The sequence below is a fragment of the Callithrix jacchus genome, chromosome 7 (genome assembly GCF_049354715.1).
Source record: "Callithrix jacchus isolate 240 chromosome 7, calJac240_pri, whole genome shotgun sequence".
Lineage (NCBI taxonomy): Eukaryota > Metazoa > Chordata > Mammalia > Primates > Cebidae > Callithrix > Callithrix jacchus.
The window spans coordinates 47,757,136-47,784,663 of record NC_133508.1 but is presented as its reverse complement, the minus strand read 5'-3'; the positions used below and the strand labels follow the sequence as shown (position 1 = coordinate 47,784,663).

General features: G+C 48.2%; 1 protein-coding gene across 2 annotated transcripts in view; it reads left to right on the top strand.

Moving 5' to 3' along the window:
* The first annotated feature begins 6,969 nt into the window (after positions 1–6,969).
* CTNNBIP1 (catenin beta interacting protein 1) overlaps positions 6,970–27,528 on the top strand; it is a 61,411-nt gene continuing 40,852 nt past the window's right edge. For both annotated transcript variants that reach the window (XM_035307654.3, XM_035307656.3), the window contains exon 1: positions 6,970–7,148. The gene's annotated coding sequence lies outside the window, so the exon portion shown is untranslated. The remainder of the gene's footprint in view (positions 7,149–27,528) is intronic.

Genomic DNA, 27,528 nt, shown 5'->3' with positions numbered 1-27,528 from the left:
ACCCGCCTCGGCCTCCCAAAGTGCTGGGATTACAGGCTTGAGCCACCGCGCCCGGCCCAGCTCAGTTTTTTTTTAACGGAAAGAAAAGTGGTAGAGAATTTTAAAAAATTCTTTTGCTATGAAGTATCTTGGTCTATTTCCCTTGGCTCTGTTGCTTATACTAATTAAAGTGATTTGAACAGAGGATCCTAGAGTGCAGCTTTCTTTTCTTTCTTTCTTTTTTTTTTTTTTTTTTTTTGCTGCCTGTGTTGGCTCTCACGTTCTTTGCTTAATAATTAATAATCATTACTATCTGTTCTGCAGCATGTGAGAGAAGAGTGAGTAATCTTGGATCCCAGGACATTTGCACTATGCCTGTCCCCTTTGCATAAGCTTTCATGTGAGGCTCTTCATTAGCTGATACCAGGGGATGGATCTGCTGCCCTCAACCTTTACTGTTTATTAACTATAAAAAAGAGCCCCCTCTAATTCACCAGCTGGGGGCAAATACTGCTGATGGGAAGTAATTTCCCAAAAGAATAGTAATGAAGAAAGTGAGGTGGAAATGAGCCACAAAGTTCATTTAGATTGAATGGTCTCTACTGGACCGAATGCAAAATCTGGGTGTATGTCACACTGCAGCAAGTTAGACTTCAGTGTTACCAAATTGCAAAGGATTTCAGGAAAAAAAAAAAAACCTAGATGAACATATGAATGAGAAACAGGAGAGTTTATAGTCCAGGGTCTAGGGTAAATTTATTTATTTTTATTTATTTTTTAGAGAAGCAGTCTCACTCTGTTGCCCAGGCTGGAGTGCAGTGGTGTGATCTCAGCTCACTGCAACTACTGCCTCCCGAGTTCAAGTGATTCCCTTGCCTCAGCCTCCCAAGTAGCTGGGATTACAGGCACGCACCACCGCACCTGTATTTTTAGTAGAGACAGGTTTTCGCCATGTTGGCTAGGCTGCTCTCAAACTCCTGACCTCAGTTGATCCACCTGCCTTGGCCTCCCAAAGTGCTGGGATTACAGGAGTGAGCCACCACACCCAGCCTAGGGTAAGTTTAAAAATTGCTACTCTCAGGCCAGGGGTGGCGGCTCACGCCTATAATCCCGGCACTTTGAGAGGCCGAGTCGGGTGGATCACAAGGTCAAGAGATCAAGACCATCCTGGTCAACATGGTGAAACCCCGTCTCTACTAAAAATACAAAAAAATTAGCTGGGCATAATGGCATATGCCTGTAGTCCCAGCTACTTGGGAAGCTGAGGCAGGAGAATTGCTTGAATCCAGAAGGCGGAGGTTGCAGTGAGCCGAGATCGTGCCATTGCACTCCAGCCTGGGTAACAAGTGGGAAACTCTGTCTCAAAAAAAAAAAAAAAAAATTGCTACTGTCTTACAATGGTGAAGGTCAGAAGCAAAGTTATAGATGTTTAATAATAACACACTCAGGCTGGGCACGGTGGCTCACACCTATAATCCCAGCACTTTGGGAGGCTGAGGCAGGTGGATCACAAGATCAAGAGATCGAGACCATCCTGGTCAACATGGTGAAACCCCGTCTCTACTAAAAATACAAAAAATTAGCTGGGCATGGTGGCGTGTGCCTGTAATCCCAGCTACTCAGGAGGCTGAGGCAGGAGAATTGCCTGAACCCAGGAAGCGGAGGTTGCGGTGAGCCGAGATCGCGCCATTGTACTCCAGCCTGGGTAATAAGAGCGAAACTCCATCTCAAAAATAATAATATAATAATAATAATAATAATAACATACTCTACTACTTGTTTACAACAACAAACTACTGGGCAACCTGTAGTTTGTTGTTTTATAACGTGAGGAAAGAATTGCTTGTCAGGAGTGGTCTTTTCAGTCTTATCTGAAGACACTGATAGAATTGCAACATCTATCGCTATAAAATGCAATGATATATGCCAGTGAGAGTGGGGGAAGACAGTTATTTAATTATTCCCAGAGGGTAGAGGCTATTTGCTTTTAGGGATGGTCATTTTTTTGGGTCCTTCATTGGACAATAAACAACAGGAAAAAAAGGTGATAAATAGACTGCTATGCTTACAGGCGAGTCTGCTGAGTATATGGATCCAAACCAAGGTCTTATGTTGTTTTGTCTTTACTAGGTAATTAGAATGTTTCAGGCTTACAGACAAAATACACTTAGAAGACACGTTGGTTGATCAAAACAGCCAAAGAAATGAATAATTATTTCTTTATACTGTTCCTAAATACATGAAAGCAGGGTTCTGTGGTGTCAGGAGGATGTACTCATCAGATGCTACAGAGACCAATACTGGGGGGGGGCACGCTGGCAGAGAGCCAGATGTTCACAGCTGCACATACCCCCCTCATGACACAAAATATGTATACTCACCAATCTACAAAATGCTTTCATCATTGTGTTTAATAATTCCTTATCATCTCTAAAGTAAAATTAGATGACAAGTATTTGCCAAGGCACAACACAGGAGGGTGACACATGACTGTGACACTCTGTCTGCTGTGCACTTGGCCTCCTTTTAATTGTCTATCCTCAGAGAAGTTAGACCTATACCAAATACAAACAGGATGGCAAACAGAATAGAGGAAAATATCATTTTTTCACTTTCTAAATACTGGAAGTTATTAATTTACCCATTCTGACCTGGTATTGGTTCAACTTATAAGCAGAAGGTCTTCTTATAGAGTAAAATTTGAGGACCATTGTTGCCATAAAGCCCTAAATGCCTAAAAATAGCTCTTCTGCCTATAATCCTAGTGCTTTGGGAGGCCAGGGCAGGAGGATTGATTGAGACCAGGAGTTAAGAGAGCTGCTTGGGCAACATGGTGAACCCCATCTCTAAAAAACAAAATTAGCTGGGTATGGTGGCACATGCCTGCAATCCTAGCTGCTCCAGAGGCAGAGGCAGGAGAATCGCTTGAATCCGGGAGTTTAGGTTACAGTGAGCTAGGACCATGCCACTGTACTCCAGCCTGGGTGACAGGGTGAGACCCCATCTCTAAATAAATAAAAAATAGTTCTCTTTCCCTGCAGCCTGCTATGATTGCACTGTTATTTATTTCTTTTCTTTTTTTTTTTTTTTTTTTTGAGACGGAGTTTCACTCTTGTTACCTAGGCTGGAGTGCAATGGCGCGATCTTGGCTCACCGCAACCTCCGCCTCCTGGGTTCAGGCAATTCTCCTGCCTCAGCCTCCTGAGTAGCTGGGATTACAGGTACGCGCCACCATGCCCAGCTAATTTTTTGTATTTTTAGTAGAGACGGGGTTTCACCATGTTGACCAAGATGGTCTCGATCTCTTGACCTTGTGATCCACCAGCCTTGGCCTCCCAAAGTGCTGGGATTACAGGCTTGAGCCACTGTGCCCGGCCCTGATTGCACTGTTATTTCATACTTGGCCTGAAAATTTTATAGTTATGCCTTTGCTATAGAAAACAATTTTTTGGCCAGGTGCAGTGGCTCAAGCCTGTAATCCCAGCACTTTGGGAGGCCGAGGCGGGTGGATCACGAGGTCAAGAGATCGAGACCATCTTGGTCAACATGGTGAAACCCCGTCTCTACTAAAAATACAAAAAATTAGCTGGGCATGGTGGCGTGTGCCTGTAATCCCAGCTACTCAGGAGGCTGAGGCAGGAGAATTGCCTGAACCCAGGAGGCGGAGGTTGTGGTGAGCCAAGATCGTGGCATTGCACTCTAGCCTGGGTAACAAGAGCGAAACTCCGTCTCAAAAAAAAAAGGAAAGAAAAGAAAACAATTTTTTGGCTGGGCACAGTGGCTCACACCTGTAATTCTAGCACTTTAGGAGGCCAAGGCAGGCAGATCACTTGAGGTCAGGAGTTTGACACCAGCCTGGCCAATATGATAAAACCCTGTCTCTACTAAAAATACAAAAATTAGCTGGGCATGGTGGTGCGTGTCTGTAATCCCAGTTTCTAGGAAGGCTGAGACAGGAGAATCACGTGAACGCAGGAGATGGAGGCTACAGTGAGTCAAGATCACACCACTGTACTCCAGCCTGGCAACAATGAGACTCTATCGCAAAAAAAAAAAAGAAAAAGAAAAAATAGAGTTTTTTCACTTTTGCTTCAGAAAGCAACTATTTAAAGATACATAATAGGCTGGCATGGTGGCTCACAGCTGTAGTCCCAGCACTTTGGGAGGCTGAGGCCAATGGATCACTTGAGGTCACGAGTTCAAGACCACCCTGGCCAACATGGTGAAACCCTGTCTCTACTAAAAATATAAAACTTAGCTGGGCATGGTGGCGGGTGCCTGTAACCCCAGCTACTCAGGAGGCTGAGGCAGGAGAATCGCTTGAATCCAGGAGGTGGAGGTTGCAGGGACCCAAGATCTTGAGACTGCACTCCAGCCTGGGCAACAGAGTGAGACTCTGTCTCAAAAAAAAGAAAGATATGTAATATATGTTCTGGGACCACACGGAGGCCCTCTCCAGAGCTGAAAGGAGAAAATATCAAACTATAAATGCAGTGAGAGAAAAGTAAGGAGGAGAAGGCTGTTAGCCCTGGAGCTGGGGCTGGGAGTGGCAGACTAGGAGTGGCCGGTGGATGGCAGGGAAAGTCCTGGAAGCAATATTTACTCATTCGTGTTGTTCATGCAGTAATATTTGTGGATACAGGTATTGTGTTTGGTGGGATGGTCCTTGCCCTCCTGGAGTTTATAGCCATGTTGTGGCACTAGGGCTAGTGCAGGTTGAGAGGTCTTCCTAAAGAGCAAATATGGGGAGAATTGCCAAATGTGGGTGAAGGGGAGAAAGCAAACAAAACACATTGCCATGTGTGTACCTATGCAACTGTATTGCATGCTCTGCACATGTACCCCAAAACCTAAAATGCAATTAAAAAAAAAAAAGGAAAAAAAAAAACAAAGAAGAGCAAATATTCAGGCAGGTGAAGTGGGGAGAAATGGGAGAAGAGCCACCGAGGCCAGGGGAACTGTACAATCAGAAGATCTGAAGCACAAAAGAGCTGCCTGTGATCAAGGCACAGGGAGAAGTCCCAAGTGTGGCTACAGCCCAGTTGGCAAAAGTGGTTCAAGATCAGGCTGAAGCTAGATCCCGCAAGGCCTTGTTGCCACGCTTTGAATTTGAATTTTCCTCGAGAAAATGAAGAGAAATTGTTGAATAGCATAGGTCTAACAAGATGGGTGCATTTGAAGATTCCTCCAGTTGCTGTGTGGGCAATGGATGGGTGGTGTAAGGAGAGCCTAAAGGAGAGACTGCTTGAAGGGTTATTGCAGGAGTCAAGGTGACAGCTGTTGGCAGGTTAAAATGGGAAAGAGGAGTAGAGATAGTAGGAGGTGGAGAGGTTAAGGATATCATTTAGAATTGGAAACAACACGGACTGGAAATGAAGAAAAAAATAACGGTGTCAATGGTACACTTTAAGTGTCTGGTGTAAGCAACTGGGTAGAGAGTGGTACCAGTTACTGAGGGTGGGGACATTGGAGGAGAGACCCACTTTGGGACCTATTAAGTAGGAAAAGGTGTGAGCAGGCCACGCGTGGTGGCTCACGCCTGTAATCCCAGCACTTTGGGAGGTCGAGGTGGGTGGATGACTTGAGGTCAGGAGTTTGAGATCAGACTGCCCAACATGGTGAAAGCCTATCTCTACTAAAAATACAAAAATTAGCCAGGCGTGGTGACACGTGCCTGTAGTCCCAGCCACTCGGGAGGCTGAGGCAGGAGAATCGCTTGAACCCCAGAGGCGGAGGTTGCAGTGAGCCAAGATGTCGCCACTGCACTCCAGCCTGGGTGACAGAGCAAGACTCCGTCTCAAAAAACAAAAACAAAAACAACCAAATGAGTAAAGAGTAATGTGGATATTATAAACTTTAAAAAAAAGTATTTCGTATTCTTCTTGCATAGGGAAGGGGAAGAAATATAGCAGAGTGGAGGAGGATGGAACAGAAAAGGTGTAAAAAGAAAGGCTGTGGGAAGAGTGGGGTAGGAGGGCTTCTGAACGAGGGTTAGTCACACTGTGTAACTGGTAGTTTAAACTGCTGAAAATGCGACCACACTGAAAGATACAGGTCCCTTTAAAAATAAGGCGGATGTTAAAATCAATTTGCATTTTACCTAAAATGGGCTGCTTCTCCCTGTACTCTCTCCAAATAGAGCCAAACTTTCTGTAGAAACATTTTAATGGGCACCCTTACGCCAAAAAATGCACCCACTACCAGTACACACGACCTTCTCAGTTTAATGGACGCACGGAGGCCCATCCCTGGGCTCTGGGCTCGGTTAATCCCAGGTTAGGCCTCAAACTCAGAGGTAGCAATGTTCCCAGCTCAACAACGCAGGAAGACCACGCCTCTAAACGTTCTGCAACCTTGTCCATTTCAGAATTTTCCGGGGTTCTTGGCAAACTGGTCTCACCAAGGATTCTGCCCCCGTCTAGTTGCTCCCGTTTTTAAACACAGGCCAGTGTGTGGGAGAGGCCATTATTTTTACGGGATCAGTGTGCTCCTGGAGCAGATAGGGACACGCAGCGTGGCTTTACCGCAGCGCTAGCTCCATCCTTACCCTGCTCCTCCTCCAGGACACCGCCTCCTCCCCGCGCCCGCCCCGCCTTCCCTGCCCACTCCCGGCCCGCTCCTCCCCTTTGCTCTCAGCGCGGACTCCGCCACTATCCGCGCCCTGTTCCATCTGCCCACCTCATGGCCCAGCCCCTATGACTCTTGTCAAGCCCCCTTCCAGAAGAGCCCAGTGAGCGCTCACACGCGCAGAACTTGACTCCGCCCCACAACGTGTAGCCCCACCCACATGCTGAGTTAACCAATGCGTAGCCCCGGACCCCGCCCCGCCCACATTCCCCGCCCCCGGAGCCCGCCCCCCTCCGCGCCCGCCTCCCTCCCGGGCGTTGCCGCCGCCGCGCCTCAGCAGCCCGCGCGGAGCCAGATGCCGCTCCCTCCGCCGGTCCCTCCCCCGGCGGCCTGGCGCCTCCCTCCCTCCCTCCCCACCGCGGTGACTCTCGGAGCGGGAGGCGGAGGCTGAGGCGGCCGCTCCTGCTGCTGCTGCTGCTGCTGCCGCCGCCGCCACCGCCGCCGCTGCGGCAGCTCGAGCTGAGCACGCCCCGGAACAGGCCGCCGCGCGCTGCTACCCAGACCCGCTGCCCCCGCCGGCCCGGCCGGGTCAGACGGCCCAGGTAAGCGCCGAGGCCGGGCCGCGTCTGCAGCGCTCCGGCCCGCGCCGCGCCGGGGCTCGGGGGAGCGGCCAGCCCTTTGTCTACCGGGGAGGGGCCGCGGAGAGCGCCCCCGACCCTGCTCGGACCCCGGCCCGCCCCGGTAGCGCTGCGCCCTGGTCTGGGCCTGGCCGCCTCCCGCCGCAGGGCACCTCCTGCCTCCCTCACCTTCGCCCGGGGGTTGCTTCCACAGGTGTCTGCGCCGCCCACCCTGTTGCTCACCTCGCCGCGGCCAGGTGGCTGTCATCGCCGGTCCGCCCTCCCGGCCCCTGGGCTCCTGCTTCTTCCTTCACCTGCGCCCACTCCCAGACTCTCACTCCATATTTCCCCGAACTAAATGCTGGGCCGCCCTTCCTCCCTCTCTAGTTTGATTGAACTGTGGTCTCCCGATTCCACCCCTCCCCGGTGTGCCTTTCTGGAAGGTACCCGGTGGGGTACTTGTCTCACCTGGATGGCGGGCGCGTATGAACCAACCTGCAAAATTAACCACCTGGAGCCCCAAACTGCACCTCTCACCTCCTTTTCATCACCCCACCCCAACCACCATTTTTTGAAACCTGGTAACCTAGACACCCAGGTCTGGACACCCAGCCTCTGCTAGGCCCTCCATCCCTCCCTCTTGTGAGCTGAACTTGTCTGAGCAGCGCCTGTCGTCAGGATAGCCCCTGGGAAGGAGGAGGGGGCCGTGTTGGCAGCAAATCAAGAGTTTTATGAATAATGAGACGTGTGGCTTGCAGCACCTCCTATCTGAGGATCTCAGTATGCTCCAGCTGTTAATTATTTTGTCTCCTGTCACTCACAGAACTGAGAGAAACATGTTTGGCCAACTGCTGAGTAAATTGAGGCACAGGGTGTGTGGGTAAGGGACCTGGAGGCAAGTCAGGGTTTGTCTTGAGGTTTTGTTTTCAGGAGCCTTGGCTCTTAGCTCCCTGCTACAACCACTGGGCTCCAGTTCCTGGCGTGTGTCCCCAAGTGATAACTGATCTCTTGTGTCATTAAAGTGTCCAGAGATACCAGCAGCTTCTTCAGATTTAAAGTAGGGCTTTGGATCGTAAATAAAGGTGCTGGTTGTTAAATGCCAATGTGTCATTCATGGTTTGCTGGTGGAGTTCATGGTCCTCCCTTGTAAATGCAAATCACCTCTATGGGATGAAGATTCATTCATTCAGTAGTGAGCATTTACTATGTGCCAGGCACCATTCCAAGTACTGGGGTTTAGTGGTGAAGACAGGCACGGTTTGTGCCCTCCTTAGAGATGACATTTTAAAGAGGAGGGAAGTCACACAATAAGTGAGTAAACAAGTGGACAAAATAATTTCAGTAGTGGTAAGTGCTGTGAAGGTAGAGAGGAGACAGATTACATATAAGAATCTGTGGATCAGGCCGGGCACAGTGGCTCATGCCTGTAATCCCAGCACTTTGGGAGGCCTGGCCAACATGGCGAAACCCCGTCTCTACTAAAAATGCAAAAATTAGCCAGGTGTGATGACACCTGTCTGTAGTCCCAGCTGCTTGGGAGACTGAGGCAGGAGAATTGCCTGAACCTGGAAGGCAGAGTTGCACCGAGATCACATCACTGCACTCCAGCCTGGGTGACAGAGCAAGACTCCATCTTGGGGGGAAAAAAAAGAACCTATGAATCAAAACAATGATTTTGTAGGTCATAATAAAGAGTTTGGATTTTACTTTAGGAACAATTAGAGGCCATTGAAGGGTTTTAAGCAGAGAGAAGATAAAGTCTGATTTGTTCTGAAAGATTGTTCTGGCTGCTGTGTAGCTACTGAATTGTAAGGAGCAAAGGTAGAGGCAGGGATACCAATTATGAGACAGACGGTTGCAGCTGCCTGGCAGGAGATGATGGTGGCTTGAGGGATCAGGGCAGTGGCCATGGAAATGAAGAGGTGGAGCCAGTCTGTTCCCTCTGGAAAAGCTGCAAAGTAAAACTTTGGAGACTAAGATTTAGATGTCCCATAACAACATGCTCATAGAACAGGTCCCTTCCTCCTTGATTGGAGAGGGTTTGTGGGTTTAAAAACCAGTTAGAGGTGGAGGAGGGCAGAATATACTGGGCTTCATTCCCACATCAGGTTGTGTTATTTAAATGGGAACATTACTGCCTCTGTTGGAAGATGTTGCACCAAGAAATTGGGCCTGTTCTCATGATAGGTGGGAGAACAACTCAGTGGCCACAAACTTGAGAATAAGGCCGGGTGCAGTGGCTCACAGCTGTAATCCCAGCACCTTGGGAGGCCAAGCCTGGCAGATCACCTGAGATCAGGAGTTGGAGACCAGCCTGGCCAACATGGTGAAAACCCATCTCAACTAAAAATACAAAACGTAGCCGGGCATGGTGGCGGGTGCCTGTCATCCCAGCTACTTGGGAGGCTGAGGCAGGAGAATCGCTTGAACCTGGGAAGTGGATATTGCAGTGAGCTGAGATCGTTGTACTCCAGCCTGGGTGACAGAGGAAGATCTGTCACCCAGGCTGCCATCTCAACAACAACAACAACAACAACAACAAACGGAATAAAACTTGATCTCCATGCTGCTCCAAATCTGTGCTTTCAGAACATGTCAGAATGAGAGGACCTTGGGAGTTACATAGGCCAGCCCCTTCTTTTATGGTTAAGCATCTGTGGCCCCTAGAAGCTGGCTCTTTTGATGTCTTATAGCAGTTTATGCATTTTCTTATGATGCCTGTCAGTTTCTACCCCGTTTCAGCTCCATGTGTACACATGTGACTCTAAGCTTTCTGAGACCAGATCTCTACTGGGTTTGTCTTTGCATCCACCACAGTGTCTAGATCAGTGCCTTGCACAAAATCTAAACTCTCCAAATATTGGTTAACTTGCCTGGTATCTCATGGCACCAGAAGTCCTGCCCCTGCCTTTTCATCAGATGGTGCTTCTTGTAGACTCCTCATCCAGGATCAACATAGTGTAAAGCCAGCAGTCTCTTGTTCACAGTGCTCACAGGACAGGGCGGTCCTTCCTTGATGGGTCTGCTTTCTCTCCATCCCTGCCTACTGGGAACAGCTGCTACAGGTGCTGACCAAGTAGTTATTTGACACTCAGCAAATATGAAGTGTAGCTCTTAATTAGACCATGGACTTTGTACCAAGACTATCAGGTTTGGATCTTGGTTCTGTCATCATGAGCTGCATGATCTTCAGCAGGTAACTTAATCTCTGTGTCTCAGTTTCCCCATATGTGCAATAGTAATATTTTTCTCATGGAGTTGTTGGATTAAATTAATACCTAGTAGATACTCAGAAGAGCACCTGGCACTTAGTATATAAATTGAAGTATTAACTATTATTTTGCCTTTGTTTATCTGCTTTTTTTTTTTTTTTTTTGAGACGGAGTCTCACTTTGTTGCTCATGCTGGAGTTCAGTGGCATGATCTTGACCACTGCAACCTCTGCCTTCCAGGTTCAAGCAGTTCTCCTGCCTCAGCCTCCTTGTAGCTGGCATTACAGGCATGCACCACCACGCCTGGATAATTTTTGCATTTTTAGTAGAGACGGTGTTTCACAATGTAGGTCAGGCTGGTCTCAAACTCCTGACATCATGATCTGCCTGCCTCAGCCTCCAAAGTGTTGGGATTACAGGCATGAGCCACCATGCCCAGCCTGTTTATCTGCTTCTTACCTCCCACCAGCTTATGCAGTGATTTTTGTCTCTTTTTGTCTACTCTTAAAATCTGGTACCTAAATTTTGTAGTATTTTGAAAATACTTGAATGACTTATTGAGCGTCTGTGTGCTAGGCACTGTTGCAGGTGCTATGGACATAGCCAAGAACAAGATCAAAATGCGTACTCTAATGAAGTTTATCTTCTAGTGGGAGAGACAGATAGTAAACAAATAAACGAGTCAACAAAAGAATGTAGGGTGAGATATGGGGGAAAATAAAACAGAAGATGGAAAGTGGCTGGGATGAGGGTTAGGGTCATAGCTTTAGCTAGCTCTGAAAAGGTGGCTTTTGGGAGACCTGCATGATGATCCAGAAGGACAGCTTTGTGGACAGAGAGAACTGCAAGAATAATCAGCTCAGAGGGGCTGGAGTGTGGTTAGTGATGAGTCAGCAGGGGCCAAATTTGTGGCCACGGTAAGGAGTTTGGATTTTATTCTTGAATTCTGAACAGTGGGAAGTCACTGCTTGGGAACTTTTCCTGGAGGTCTAGGAGAATATTTGAGTCCACACTAAAAGACAGAGCAGGATGTTAGAAAGAGCATTTGGAATAGGCTCTTTGTCCTGGGAAGCTTTTGGAGGCCAGCTAGAGTATTGTTTCTTTCCATCAAGCTCCTTATTTCTCTGGCCTGGTCCCCTGAAGATGTGGGAAGCGTCAGCTAGGTTGATGATGGTCCTGGTATGTGTGTCCGTGTGTCCTGCATTTTATTGAGCCTCCTTTCTTCTGAGTCCCTAAGTCATCAGCAAACATTTCTTGAGTTGAATGAATGAGTGTTGCCGGTGCTTAGCAGCTTGTCGTCTACAGTGGAATGTCTGTGTTCTCTGCCCCTCTCTGTGTGAGTTAAAGCTTCTTATCTTGGCAGTGACTCTTAAGTAGCCATGGAGTTTTGCAGCCATTCTTCATATATGCATCAGAGGCACACACACATATATGTCACAGTTTCTTTGTTGGGATTATACCAAGATTGACTGGACAGCTTTCCTACCCCCACCCCATCCAGTCTCCTGCTATCACCAGGCCCTCTCTAGAGGGTTGGGCCACACTGGCACTTCTGACCATCTCCCGTTTGATTGCATGATCTGGAACACAGTGGTACCTAGAAAGCATAGGCTTTCTTTGGTCTGGGCTGAGTAGAGTTGGGAAACTCAGCAGAGCACTGAGAGAAATGGCATGTCAAAGCCAGGGGCTCCACTCACCAGGAATCCAGACTCTTTAGACTGGGTGCCAGCTTTTCAGATCCCCTTTTGGTCCTCCCATCATGAGTTATTGTCCACAATGCTACTTGCTCTGCTAACCTTGAGAGGCCAACACAAGTTAGTGGGAATCAAATAGGACGCTTGTGTTGCAAGTCACTTTCAGAGTCCTGGGGCACTTTATAGGCAGAATCTGAAATGTCTGCTGGTCATATGTCATGTGTAGCCTTGTAAAAACTAAACGCAGCATGGGTGCAAGCTTTTCCTCATGTAGTTGAGAAAGGGAATGATAGTGGCATTTTACATACACTGTCTCATTTAATCCTCACGGTTTCTGAGATACGTACCATTATCACCGTTTTGCATGTTCAGAGACTGAGGCCTAGAAACGTTAAGTAACGTGTTTGAGGTCTAGCTAGTTGGGAGCAGAATCGGATTCAAACCAGGCAGTATGACTCCCAAGCAGAGCTCTGAGCACCATGTCATATATTGATTCTCAGTAGAAACCATGGAGAAGAAACAAAAGTCTCCCTTAAGCCCAACGTAGGTGATAACTCGCTGGCTGCTCCAAAGGATTTAAATCCTAGGCCCTTTCCCTGTCTTATCTTACCGTGAGCAAGCTAATTAACCTCCCTTTGCCTTATTTACCTTGACTGTAAATGGGGATAATGATACTTGAACCTTCGTAGTTCCCAGGGGGCATGATGGTGTTTGAGCCAGAGTGCTTTTGAACTTCTTTTATGAAAGGGAACTGAGCACCAACTGCTGTTATACTCAGTTATTAAAGACCTATTATGCTCTGGTCCTCCATGAAGCCATGTTTAAACGGGAAAGACAACAGTCCCCAGAGGGAAGGGTGTCCTACTGTGGGGAATAACTGGACAAAAACATTGTTTCTCCCCAGTGGAAGTTTCTTAAGGATCGAGGGTCATACCTATGGCTCCATTTCTCATGGTTGTGTTGTAGTGTATAAGCTCCTGTAAACTGTGTGTCCTACGCATCATAGCATGATTGAGGACCCCCGATGGCAGGGCCAAGAGGGGGTTAAAGGGCTTAGTTTCTAATCTTGATTCTGATGTTTTTTTATAAGCACAGAGACACCAAGAAGTGGTGATTGTCTTCCATTATTCTTCCCTCTCTCTCCTTCCTTCTAATGACTCATTGATTCAATTAATAAATATTTATTGAAGCTTTATTACAATCTGGGCACCATCATAGGTATTAGGATACCGTGGTAAGCAGGATAAAAATAGTTTTTTCCCATAACAAGCTCATAGTCTAGGACCAAGAGGCTTGTTATATAGTTGGGGTTGTATGAATGAAGAAAGAATGATTTGATGAGAGTACTTTGAACTCTTAGAAGGAGAGTCAGGATATGATTTCCAGATATACACACCGGCCCCAGTGGTTACCTGCCCTGAGTGGGCATTAAGGTTGGGGGCTGGGTTGGTTTTCCAGAAGAGCAATCGAAGAGTTAAACAATTAGAGCCCTTCTGTGTCATGTAACAAAAGCTGTACTTGGTATGGACATCTTGAGCAACAGTGCACGCCTCAGGAGCCATGGTTAGCAAGAATTCCCTTCCCACTTAAAGCCTTAACCCTTTAACTGTTACTTGAGTTCAAGTCTGAGAGAAATGATCACATTGAGGATTTCTTTTCAAAGTTTTTGCATGGGGCTGTGGATTTTGAAGTTCTGCCACTACCTCAGTGCGCTTCTTATGTAACAGCCACCAGATCTTGTCTCTGCAGAGTTCTCTTCCTGCCCGACACATCTTTCCCTGCCAACTTTGGAAAGCAGGCATGTGGTGGCAGGTGGGCTCTCCACAGTTCTCATGGGGTTCCTGGAGGAACTGATGCACAGGGACACCTATGTCCTCTGGCCCCCATTTTGGGTCAATATTTGCAGATTAGGGTGGGGGCAGGGTTCTTTCTTCCCCAAGCACCAGGCTTTCAGTTCTCTTCAAAGACCAAGGACAGGGAGGTCTAGCAAGCAGTTCATGTGAAAGTACACAGTGTTCCTCTGTCCCTTCAGCCGGGGCTGGGTGGAGAGGGCAAAGGGTCGGCAGAGCAGCCATTCACATTTAGAGAGGAGGGTGCCAGGACAGCGTGGCATATCTTTGTGCGATGTTATTTTCACAGCTCCTGTATGTGGCACTCCTGGTGCTAATCAGCTGCCCCTTCAAGCTGAAGAGTGGGGCAGCAGCATCCAGCATCTGATTAGGAGGGCAAGGCCTGCACAGCAAGGAGGCCAGGTCACTCAGTGCACCTGGACATCTTCAAGCGTGGTTGGAGCCCACAGTGACGCCGTTTCAGCTGGAAGATTGTGACCCATTTCCATATCCTCTCCCATGTGGAGAGCTGGGGAGGAGGCTTTGAGAGCCAGCTCTAATTAAGGTTTTTTTTCCGGCCCGAGTAGCACCCAAGTGTCCAACCCACATGTTTTCTGCTGCTGGAATCCTGTGATCAATGTCCCTGACCTGAACTGAATAACCACCCCACGGCAGATGAAGTTACTATCCCTAAAGTCCTAGATTCTGCCAGTAAGGATTCCTGCGAAGATCAGGGTCCCTTGTGGACTGAACACCTCACGGAATGTGGGCCCTACCCCTGTTCTTCCTGATCAATCACCAGGCAAACCTTGGACCAGTTTCCAAGGAGATGCTTTAGCTTTGACCTTCCTATCCAGACTGAGGCCTCACAGCTGCCTGCCTCAGGCAGTCCTAGCTTCCCAGAGACTCATCCTGACCCTGACTTGCACCCTTGGCAAGTATCTTTCTGCAGGAATATGAAATAAGACATTTCTGGGGCTGGGCGCGGTGGCTCACGCCTGTAATCTCAGCACTTTGGGAGGCTGAGGCAGGTGGATCACAAGGTCAAGAGATCGAGACCATCCTGGTCAACATGGTGAAACCCCGTCTCTACTAAAAAGACAAAAAATTAGCTGGGCATAGTGGCGCATGCCTGTAATCCTAGCTACTCGGGAGGCTGAGGCAGGAGAATTGCCTGAATCCGGGAGGCGGAGGTTGCGGTGAGCCGAGATTGCGCCATTGCACTCCAGCCTGGCTAACAAGAGCAAAACTCCAACTCAAAAAAAAAAAAAGACATTCTGACCTACTGGGTTTCTTTTCTTTCTTTCTTTTTTTTTTTTTTTTCTGAGACCAAGTTTTGCTTTTGTTACCCAGGCTGGAGTGCAATGGGATGATCTCGGCTCACTGCAACCTCTGCCTCCTGGGTTCAAGCAATTCTCCTGCCTCAGCCTCCCGAGTAGCTGGGACTACAGGCGTGCGCCACCATGCCCAGCTAATTTTTGTATTTTTAGTAGAGACGAGGTTTCACCTTGTTGACCAGGATGGTCTCGATCTCTTGACCTCGTGATCCACCCTCCTTGGCCTCCCAAAGTGCTGGGATTATAGGCGTGAGCCACCGCGCCCGGCCACCCTACTGGGTTTCTTTTATTCTCTCCAGGTAGAGGACATTTTAATGATTTTCCCTTTGTAATTTGCATTTCTTTTGTGTGTTGGGGAGGGGCCTGGGGTGTGATTTAAATATGTTAAGCTGTTAGTACTGCTAGCACTTCAGCTGGTGGGGTGGTAAGTCTGAGCCCTGAATAATCCCATTTTATTTACCAAGAAGGGAACAAAAGGTGGTAACGGCCAAGGTCAGCTCTGACCAGACCCTGTGAGCCTGTTCCTGAGCATGTGCTCATACTTGGCTTCTGGATGGAAGCAGAGGGTCCTTCTCCCTCCATGTGTGTCACTGCTGTTGGCACTGCCCACAGCCTCCAGGGGCACATGGCCCTCCTCTGGCCGATCGCTGGAGTTGCAGGAATATGAGGTGCTGGTGATTATTTGGGAGACATGGTGGGGCTTACGGGCAAGCAAGCTGACCCCCAGTTCTTCTTTCCTGCACAGAGCAGTCTTCCAGAGCTCATGGTGGGATGTAAAGAGCTCAGGCAGCTGGAGCAGCATGGAGTCCTGGCTCCTTCCTCCCTCCTGAGGCGCTGTTGCTGCTGCCATCAAGGGGTCACATGTGCCCGTCTGCCTTTAATTTGCCTTGGGTGCCAGCTCCCCACTCTCACTTCCTAATCTTCTCTGAAGAGGAGTGGCCTGTTAGGTCCATGAGTGGTGACAGTAGAGATTGAAGTGCTCAATGTCAGGCACTGCACTGCATTGGCAGGACCACTCAGACAAAGGATGTTCTTTCGTTCTGATCTGACTCCATTCCATTTCGTTTAAAAACATCATTCACCCAGGCTGGAGTGCAGTGGCACGATCACAGCTCATTGCAGACTTGAACTCCCAGGTTCAAGTGATCCTCCCACCTCAGCCTCCCAAGTAGTTGGGACCACAGGCACATGCCATCATGCTGCACTTTTTTTTAATTTTTAAAAATCTTTTGGTAGAGACAGGATCTCTCTATGTTGACCAGGCTGGTCTTTTTTTTTTTTTTTTTTTTTTTTTTTAAGTAGGTAATAGAAATAGTGCAGAACTTAAATTCAAAGACTGTATGGTGAAAACTAAGTCTCCATCCCTCCCTGGATTCATATCTACTCTGTTCTCTTCCCCTAAAGTAACTGCTGTTAACTAAAGTCTTTTACATGTTTTTGTTTTTTTTTTTTTGAGACAGAGTCTTATTCTGTCGCCAGGCGCCAGGCTGGAGTGCAGTGGTGCCGTCTCGGCTCATTGCAACCTCCACCTCCCAGGTTCAAGCAATTCTTCTGCTTCAGCCTCCTGAGTAGCTGGGACTACAAGTGCGTGCTACCATGCCCAGCTAATTTTTGTATTTTTAGTCGAGACGGGGTTTCACCATGTTGGCCTGGGTGGTCTCGATCTCTTGACCTCGTGATCCACCTGCCTTGGCCTCCCAAAGTGCTGGAATTACAGGTGTGAGCCACCTTGCCCGGCCTTTTTTTTGAGATGGAGTCTCACTCTGTCACCTGGGCTGGAGTGCAGTAGCATGATCTCGGCTCACCACAACCTCCACCTCCCAGGTTCAAGCGATGCTCCTGCCTCAGTCTCCTGAGTAGCTGGGACTACAGGCATGTACCACCATGCCTGTCTAATTTTTTTTTTTTTTTGTATTTTAGTAGAAATGAGGTTTCACTACGTTGGGCAGTCTGGTCTCGAACTCCTGACCTCGGGTAATCCATCTGCCTCGGCCTCCCAAAGTGCTGGGATTACAGGTGTGAGCCATTGTGCCTGGCCAAGTCTTTTATATTTTAACCAGAGACAGTCTACACTTATATAAGTGCATTGGTACATATGTGTGACTGCATACATGTGTGACTCCACACATATATGTATTTATATTTCCACAGTGTAATTAATACACAGTGTTCTTCACTGTCTTTCTTTTAGTTTTTTTGTTGTTGTTGTTTTTTGAAACTGAGTCTTGCTTTGCTGCCCAGGCTGGAGTGTAGTGTCGCAATCTTGGCTCACTGCAACCTCCACCTCCTGGGTTCAAGTGATTCTCCTGCCTCAGACTCCCAAGTAGCGGGACTACAGGTGCCCACCACCATGCCTAGCTAATTTTTGTATTTTTGGTAGAGATGGGGTTTCACTGTGTTGGTCAGGTCAGTCTCCAACTTCTGACCTCAAGTTGCCCACCCGCCTCAGCCTCCCAAAGTGCTCGGATTACAGGTGTGAGCCACCATGCCTGGCCACATTTTTTTCATTTTTTTGAGATAGGATCTCACTCTGTTGCCCAGGCTGGAGTGCAGTGGAGTGATCATGGTTCACTGCAGCCTCAGCCTCCCAAGTAGTTGGGACCACAGGTGTGTGCTACCACACTAAGCTAATATTTAAATTTTTTTTGTGGAGAGAGGTTCTCCCTAAATTGCCTAGGCTGGTCTCAAAACTCCTGGACTCAAGCAATCCTCCTGCCTCAGATACCCAAAGTGTTGGGATTACAGGCATGAGCCACTGCCCGGCTGCTCTGTCCTTTTTTAACTTAACAAAAAATACTGGACTCATTCCATACCATCATCATAATCATCATTGTCATCGTTATGGTTAATACCTCTTTTTTTTTTTTTCTTGAGATGGAGTCTCACTCTGTTACCCAGGCTGGAGTGCAATGGCACAATCTCGGCTCACTGCAACCTCTGCCTCCTGGGTTCAAGTGATTCTCCTGCTTCAGCCTCCTCAGTAGCTGGGACTACAGGCGCCTGCCACCACACCCAGCTAATTTTTGTTTTTTTTTTTTGTAGAGACGGTTTTACCATATTGACCAGACTGGTCTCGAACTCCTGACCTTGTGATCTGCTGTCCTTAGCCTCTCAAAGTGCTGAGATTACAGGCATGAGCCACTGCGCCGGGCTATTAATACCTCTTAAACATTTCCGGGGTGCTAGGTCTTGTTATAAGTACTTTACTTGTATTAACTCATTTATTCACTTACAACAACCTTAAGAATTTAGTACTACTATTGTCCACAGTTTTTGAGGAGTTAACTGAGGCACAGAGAGGTTAAGTAACTTGTCTAAGGTTATTTAAAACTACCTCACTTATTTTAATGGCATTCTATAAATTGTTTTTTATTATTTTTCTTGAGACAGAGTCTTGTTACCAAGGCTGGAGTGCAGTGGTACAATCTTGGCTCACTGCAACCTCTGCCTCCTGGTTCAGGTGATTCTCCTGCCTCAGCCTCCGGAGTAGCTGGAATTACAGGCACATGCCACCAGACCCAGATAATTTTTGTATTTTTTAGTAGAGACGGGGTTTCACCATGTTGGTCAGGCTGGTCTCTAGCCCCTGACCTCAGGTGTTCCACCTACCTCAGCCTCCCAAAGTGCTGGAATTATAGGCATGAGCCACTGCACCCAGCCGACTTCTAGGTTTCATTAAATATTTTTGCTGCCACTGTTTTCTTTGCCTGTGTTTTCCTCTAATACATTCACTTCATATTTTATATATTTAAAACTTTGATCCATAACCCAAGTATCAAAGCCGGCATCACCAGAATTGGGCGGATTGGCATTACGCACCTCCAATGGAACACTGATACATCAGCTACATAATTTCTTGGGAAAGTGTTTAACCTTAATTCTAAGGAACAGTTGGCCGAATCCAGATTGTGGAACATCCCAAAGGCAAGGGTGCTAGACTCTAAAAAATGTTAACGTCCTGCCGGCGGCGGTGGCTCACGCCTGTAATCCCAGCACTTTGGGAAGCCCAGGCGGGTGGATCACTAGGTCAAGAGATTGAGACCATCCTGGTCAACACGGTGAAACCCCATCTCTACTAAAAATACAAAAAATTAGCTGGGCATAGTGGCGCGTGCCTGTAATCCCAGCTACTCAGGAGGCTGAGGGAGGAGAATTGCCTGAATCCAGGAGGCGGAGGTTGCAGTGAGCCGAGATCGCGCCATTGCACTCCAGCCTGGGTAACAAGAGCGAAACTCAGTCTAAAAAAAAAAAAAGTTAATGTCCTGAAAAACAAAGAAAAGCTGCTAAACCATTCTAGAATAAGTAGGTTGAAGAGCATGGGAATCAAATGCAAGTGAGATCCTTGATCCAATCCTGGATTAAACACTAGTAAAGGCCAAATTGAGGGAGGAGGAATTGGGGAAATTTGGAGATGGACTGAACATCAAAGCTACTACTAGTAGGTTAATATTAAATTCCTTGGGAAGGCTGGGTATGGTGGCTCATACCTGTAATTGTAGCACTTTTGGAGGCCGAGGCAGGAGGATTGCTTGAGGCCAGGAGTTCAAGACCAGCCTGGGCAACATAGCAAGACCCCAACTCTTAAAAAAGAAAACAAAACTAGGCCTGGCATGGTGGCTTACCTCTGTAATTCCAGCACTTTGGGAGGCCAAGGCGGGCGGATCGCTTAAGGTCAGGAGTTCGAGAACAGCCTGGCCAACATGGTGAAACCCTATCTCTACTAAAATGCAAAAATTAGCTGGGCATGGTGGCAGGTACCTGTAATCCCAGCTACTCAGGAGGCTGAGGGAGGAGAACTGCTTGAACCCAGGAGGTGGAGGTTGCAGTGAGCCGGGATTGGGCCACTACACTCCAGCCTAGGTGACAGAGCAAGACTCCATCTCAAAAACAAAACAGGCTGGGTGTGGTAGCTCACACCTTTGATCCCAGCACTTTGGGAGGCCGAAGTGGGCAGGTCACCTGAGGATAACAGCCTGACCAACATGGAGAAAGCTTGCCTTTACTAAAAATACAAAAAATTAGCTGGGCATGGTGGTGCATGCTTATAATCCCAGCTGCTTGGGAGGCTGAGGCAGAAGAATCCCTTCAACCTGGGAGGCAGACGTTGCGTTGAGCCGAGATGACGCCATTGCACTCCAGCCTGGGCAACAGAGCGAGACTGTATCCGCAAACAACAACAACAAAAAAACCAACAAAACAAAAAAAATTAGCCAGTCATGGTGGTATGCACCTGTGATCCCAGCTAATCAGTAGGCTGAAGCAGGAGAATCGCTTGAACCCTTGGAACCACTTGGAGGTGGAGATTCCAGTAAGCCAAGATTGCACCACTGCGCTACAGCCTGGGTGACAGAGTGAGACTCTGTCTCAAACCAACAAAAAACAAAACTAGCCTGGGCAACCATAGTGAAACCCCATTTCTACAAATCCTATAAAAATTAGCTGGGCATGGTGGTGCACGTCTGTAGTCCTAGCTACTTGGGAGGCTGAGGTGGGAGGATCAATTAAGCCTGGGAGGTGGAAGTGCAGGGAGCTAAGATTGCAGCCTGGGTGACAGAGTGACACCCTGTCTCAAAAAAGGAAAAAAAAAGAATAGCCGGGTGTGGTTATGCATACCTGTAGTCCGAGCTACTCAGGAGGCTGAGGTGGGAGGATCCCTTGAGCCCTGGATGTTGAGGCTGCAGTGAGCTGTGATCACACCACTGCACTCCACCCTGTGTGACAGTGAGATCCTGTTCCAAAAAACAAAACAAAAATTCCTTGGAGTGATAATGGTATTGTGGTTATGTAGGAGAATGGCCTTAAGAAATCTATGCTGAGGTATTAGCGAAGTATCATATCTGCAGTTGACTTTCAGATGGTTCAGGAAAAGCAGCAGTGTGCGTGTGCCTCCCCCAACACATACCCGCAGCACAGAGGCATAAGACATATATAGCAAAATGTGAACAGTGGGACTCCAGGGGCAAGGTATGTGGATGTTCTTATACTATTATTTTAGCTCTTCTGTGGCTTTGGAATTTTTCAAAAGAAAAAGGTGAGGAGGGAAAAAAAACCCAATTTTGTTTCATCTGGAATTGAATTTGGTTGCAGGCCCTTTGCTTGCCCTGGCCCTCCTGGGTTATTGTCCTGGATTTTTGGTTTCTTTTTCCTTTTACAGCATGTACAATAGTCAGTTTCCCTGTCTCTTAGGAACTTTTTTTGGGGTGAGTTATTCTTTTTTTGGACTTGGAAGTTTTTATGATTAAGTATCTTTCTGGCAGACTTCAATGACTTTTCTAGAAGCAGGTAAAACCTAGCATGCTTTATCCTGTGCGTTGATGCCTTTTTTGTTTTTGTTTGTTAACATTGCATTATGTGCTCCAATGTGAGGAAGTTGTGTTCCCTGGGACTTAAACAAAGTCTTAATTCTCAGAAATCATCTTTATCATCAAATTCTAATGTGTTATGTAATTAAACCCTCTTTAAAAAAAAATGATGGCGTTTCACCATGATGGCCAGGCTGGTCTTGAACTCTTGACCTCAGATGATCAACCCACCTTGGCCTCCAAAGTGTTAGGATTACAGGCATGAGCCACCGCGCCCGGCCCAATTAAACCCTCTTCCGGTGACCATTAAGACCGGCTTTTTCCTCTCAATGGAGAGTTTTTGCAGGAGGGCAGATCCTGCTTACATTCTTTAGATATGGGCTTGTGAAGACTCCTGGGTTGCATTTTGTGAAATGTAACAGTCTTGGGTAAGTCATTGGCCTGGAAAAACAGGAGTCTTTGCCAGGGGAGCTCTTAATAGACCAGTTTTGCCAGAAGCTTCTGCTCCCTTTGTGTGGTTTGCTGACTAACAGTTTCGCGGCTTTGGGAAAGGGATGTCATTACAAATGTGTGATGGTGGTTCATCTCTGGAGCTAGTTTGCCAGGGTTCGCCCAGATCTGAGTGTTCAGACCTGTACCCATTGTGGTTAGGGACGGTTTCTTGGAGACTTTACACTGGCCACCCCTGTGGCCACTCTCCTGAGTTTGTCTGTGGTAGCTTTAACCTTGAACAAACCCTCCAGGGTTTGTGGGTGGATTCCTATTGTATCAAGCGCTGTATTTTCTCCTCTCCTGGGGCACCTGAGTCTTTTCTAATCTTCCTTCCCTTCAGCTCCAGCTGCCACTGTCCTTGCCTTCAGACTGGACAATGCCTTGTGACCCAGCAGGAGTTTTTGTCCTGATACCATTTCCCCCAGTAAGTTAATGGGATAAACGCATGGGAGATTCTGAAGGGGTCTTTGTTTAAAGCATTGTTGATTTTGATTTTCAGCTTGTTAAACATTTGGAGAGGAAGGAAACTGAGTCCTCAACAGCCTTTTAGGGGGAGGCTTCCTCTTTCCTTGGATTATGTTTTGTTCCGAGGTAGCTGGAGGGGGAAGGATTGGGAAGGTCGCCTCCTGCTTAGTAGAGCAGAAGCAATCACCAAACAAGCAGGCGCTGTGGCTCACATGATGCATGGAGCCAGGAACCCTGGCCTCTGTAGCACAGATGGGTATGTTTGCGAGGTAAATAGACACACTTATATTTTTATGCAAATTAACACATACCTTTATGCTGAGAGCCTCTTGGAAAGAGCCAGTGGCCTTAAAAGTTCTTTTCTTTTTTTTGGGTCTTGCTCTATTGCCCAGGCTGGGGTACAGTAGTATGATCTTAGTTCACTACAACCTCAGACTCCTGGCTTCAGGGGATCCTCCCACCTTAGCCTCCCAAGTAACTGGGCCTACAGGTGTACACCACTGCATCCAGCTAATCTTTTAAAAATTTTTTGTAGAGGCTAGGTGCAGTGGCTCATGCCTGTAATCCTAGCACTTTGGAAGGCTGAGGCAGGCAGATCACTTGAGGTCAGGAGTTTGAGATCAGCCTGGCCAACATGGCAAAACCCTGTCTCTACTGAAAATATAAAATAAAATTAGTCAGGCATGGTGGCATGTGCCTGTAGTCCCAACTACTCGGGAGGCTGAGGCAGGAGTATCGCTTGAGCCCGAGAGGTAGAGATTCAGTGAGCTGAGATCATGCCACTGCACTCCAGCCTGGGCAACAGAAGGAGAGAGTGAGACCCCATCTCCAAAAAAAAAAAAAAAAATTTAAAGAGATGGTGTCTTGCCATATTGCTCAGGCTGGTTTTGAAGTCCAGGCCTCAAGCAATTCTTCTACCTCAGTCTCCCAAAGTGCTGGGATTACAGAGGTTTGCCACTGTGCTCAGCAAAACTTATTTTCCTGAGTTTGACTGGGAGGAGTTTCCCCCAGGAGGCCCCACTTGGGGTCTCTCAACCAGGACCCAAGGATAACCATCCCCAGAGCCAGGTGGTAAGGAGGGGGCTGCTTCCAGAGTCCTGCAGGCAACCGATTGATTTAATGACCTAATCCTCACCATGGTAAGTTGGAGGCTTTCCCAGCCATGGGATTCTGAGCGGATGTAATGAACTCAGTTCAGGAAGCTTGTTTATTTGAACCAATTATAGAGGCTTTAATGAGGGAAAGCTATGGAGAGCATGGGGCTAAGGGAGAAGAGCTGGAGACAGAGTGACCATTGAGCAGGTCTGGGTGACCCTTGGGCCTTGGGCTATTTCCATAAGGACAAGCCTCATCCTCAAGAGGCAGGCCTGGGCATAGCCTGCCTCTGAGGATGAGGCTTGCCCTTGTGGGAATGGGGTAGCGTGAACATGTCAGTGTGGTTCAGAGTGAAGGGACCTTATGTACCTTGTGGAGAAATGTGAGTGGCCCCTCCTGATAAAGATCACTGTGTCAGTTTTTCTCTTTTCTTCTTGAAGTACTTTAATATTTCCCAATTTAATTACAATTTTAAGTTGTGACCTTGCAAAGAGCTGGCATAGCTCTTGACAGTGGGGTTGATGGAGGGAACTTCCTTAGGTCGAAATTTCCAATCTGATCTTGCTCTCTGGAGGTTACCTAAGCTCTGCAGAAGCTCTGGGCCACGCTCCATCCCTGGAATTACTAGGCCTGGAAGTGGTCCCTTTGCCCTCTCCTCTAAGAAGACTGACAGAAATATAAATTAATTTGCTCTCTGGGGACTTCATCAGCTTGCTGGTGACCTCTCTGGTGTCCCAGGAGAGAAAAAGTGTTCCTCTACCACTAGTTTGCACAGAGGATCTTTTGAGGCCTTTGCTAGGAAGCTTCCTGCCAGGTGCACAGCCCATGGGGAGTGTCGGTCAGGCCAGGAGTGAGGGGGCCCTTGTACCCACTCAAGAGCTAGGATTCCAGCTCTTCCATCGGCTTATAAATAGAGAAGGCTCTGGATTCTGCATTAGTAACCCCCTCTGGAACCTACCAGAGGCTGAAGGTCATGAGTCAGACTGAATTAGAGGAAGATCTGTGGCTGGATTTTGTAGGCATGCTGGTTCCTGACTTCAGGTCTCAGACTCTGACTTGGCCAGGTTCCAGCGCTCCAGCTGTTCTCCGGGAAGAAAAAAGAATCTCTTTTAAAATTAAGCTGAAAGATGCCTTTCTTTCCTTCTATCCTTTTTCCCTCACTGTGCAGAGAGAAAACCTCCACCAGCACGTCCCCTTAGTTAGAACTGTAGAGCCTGAGGACAGAGCCCAGAATCCTGAGTTTCTGGTGCAGCCAAGGAAACTTCCTCAGGCCCCGCATTCCCTTCCTGTTTGTATTGTTTTCAGCTGAACTGCAAGAGGCTGTCAGAGCGGGCCTGCCAGGTACTCTTCCATCTCTGTAAAAAAGTGAGTTTCACTCAATTCAGGACTGGAGAAACAGCGAGATCTGGGCCAGAATCACAAGGATAAATGGTTTTTTTTTGAGACTGAGTTTCGCTCTTGTTACCCAGGCTGGAGTGCAATGGCGCGATCTCGGCTCACCGCAACCTCCGCCTCCTGGGTTCAAGCAATTCTCCTGCCTCAGCCTCCCGAGTAGCTGGGACTACAGGCGTGCGCCACCATGCCCAGCTAATTTTTGTATTTTTAGTAGAGACGGGGTTTCACCTTGTTGACCAGGATGGTCTCGATCTCTAGACCTCGTGATCCACCCACCTCGGCCTCCCAAAGTGCTGGGATTATAGGCGTGAGCCACCGTGCCCGGCCTCAGGATAAATGTTTTAAACCAAAGATGTAAACAGATGCCTCATGCCAATCCAGTGATAGGAACATGCAGGTTCCTCTGACTCCATGGTGTGTTAGGGTTATCTGAAGTGAGGACATTTGAAGGCTGGGGGGCACTTCCTTCATGTGTCCCTGTTCACTTCACCACTTGAGGAATCCCAGATGTGGCTAGCAGTGGTGTCTCACTTGTCCAGATTCTTCAGCACAGAGCCTAGGACTTACAATATTTTTTTTCCTTTCCTTTTCTTTTTTTTTTTTTTTTTGAGACGGAGTGTCGCTCTTTTTACCCAGGCTGGACTGCAATGGCGCGATCTCAGCTCACCGCAACCTCCGCCTCCTGGGTTCAGGCAATTCTCCTGACTCAGCCTCCTGAGTAGCTGGGATTGCGGGCATGTGCCACCATGCCCAGCCAATTTTTGTATTTTTAGTAGAGATGGGGTTTCACCTTGTTGACCAGGATGGTCTCGATCTCTTGACCTCGTGATCCACCCGCCTCGGCCTCCCAAAGTGCTAGGATTATAGTCATGAGCCACCGCACCCGGCCTTTTTTTTTTCTTTTTTTGAGATGGAGTTTTGCTCTTGTTGCCCAGGCTGAAGTGCAATGGCACGATCTCGGCTCATCACAACCTCCACCTCCTGGGTTTAAGCGATGCTTTTGCCTCAGCCTCCTGGGTAGCTGGGATTATAGGTGCCCGCCACCAAGCCCGGCTAATTTTGTATTTTTAGTAGAGACAGGGTTTCTCCATGTTGGTCAGGTTGGTCTCGAACTCCCCACCTCAGGTGATCCGCCCACCTTGGCCTCCTAAAGTGCTGGGATTGCAGGTGTGAGCCACTGTGCCCAGCCAGGACTTACAAGTTTTTTCAGGGTCCACAAAAATATTGGCGACATGGGAAAAAATATATCACTCCCTCTACTCTTGGGAGTTATGTGAAGATTACATTTAATAAGAGATGTGGGTCCATTTTAGTATGTCTCTGAGAATAAGGTTCTCTGAGGCCTATGAAGGTCTTAAAAACACCACTGTCTGTCCTCAGAGAGCGTCCAGTCTGGTGGTGAAAACATTTCTCAGATATCCATGTACAGTGTTGGGGCAGTGATGTGGAAGGAGGAAATGCAGGCAGATGTGCAGACACAGGCCTTGAGGCAGCCCAGAGAAGGTGTTGTAGAGCAGGGAGTCGTCTGTGAGGGAAGGAAGTTCTAGGTGGAAAGCACAGCAAATGCAGAGGCCCAGATGTATGGAGGGAGCCTGGTGCAATTGGCAGCTCTGAGATGGCCACCAAGTGGGGCTTCTTACCCTCAGCACTCTGGACGTTGGGCTGGATAATTCTCGGTGGTGGGCACTGATCCTGGCCCCTATCCAGTAGGATCCTGGTAGTCGTGACAATCAAAAATGTCTCCAGATATTGTCACATTTCTGCTTCGGGGCAGAATCGCCCCTGTTGAGAGCCATGGCTACAGAGGGAGTGTGGTGGTAAGCTCGGATCTGACCGCCTGCCTCTGTGCATGGGAGGGACAGAAGGAGCCCTTTCTTCTCGCTTCCTGTCCAGTGTGCAGGTCCTGGGGAAGCTGTCTCCAGGCAGGTTTGTGCCTGTGCTGGAGCCCTTTGGTATGTGTGGCAGGCCTGCTGGTGGCCTGCAGGGCTTGCTCTGAACAGAAGCCCCTTCTAGATGCCTCCCTCCCAGCCTGGTTTCTGTGTCAGTACCTTTCCTGCGGTAGGTAGGTGCCTCAGCTGGATGCAGTGCTGCATTCTGGCCTTTGCGGGGCTGTGTTGAATCAGGTCAGGTGGATTTGATTTAAATGCTCCCAGAACCTTCCGAAGGGTCTTCATCAGAGGGCTCTGGACCTGGAACAGCATGTGCAGTGCTGCTGTAAAGGGGGCAGGTGGGCTTCTCTGAGCTCAGAGTGTGCAGAGGGGAAACTGTTGAGAATTCCAGATCACTCCCACCAGCAGACCTGTAGCCAGAGAGGAAAGGGCCCTCCTGCATTTGGGCTTCATGGCTGCCCCCACTGGAGCTGGGGCTGACATGGGGTGGTCTGGGATATGATGCAGATGGCATGGTATGTAGATGCAGGACCTCTCCCCAGCACCTTACATTACCATTTCTTTCTTTTTTTTTTTTTTGAGAAGGAGTCTTGCTCTGTCACCAGGCTGGAGTGCAGTGGCGCAATCTCTGCTCACTGCAACCCCCGCCTCCTGG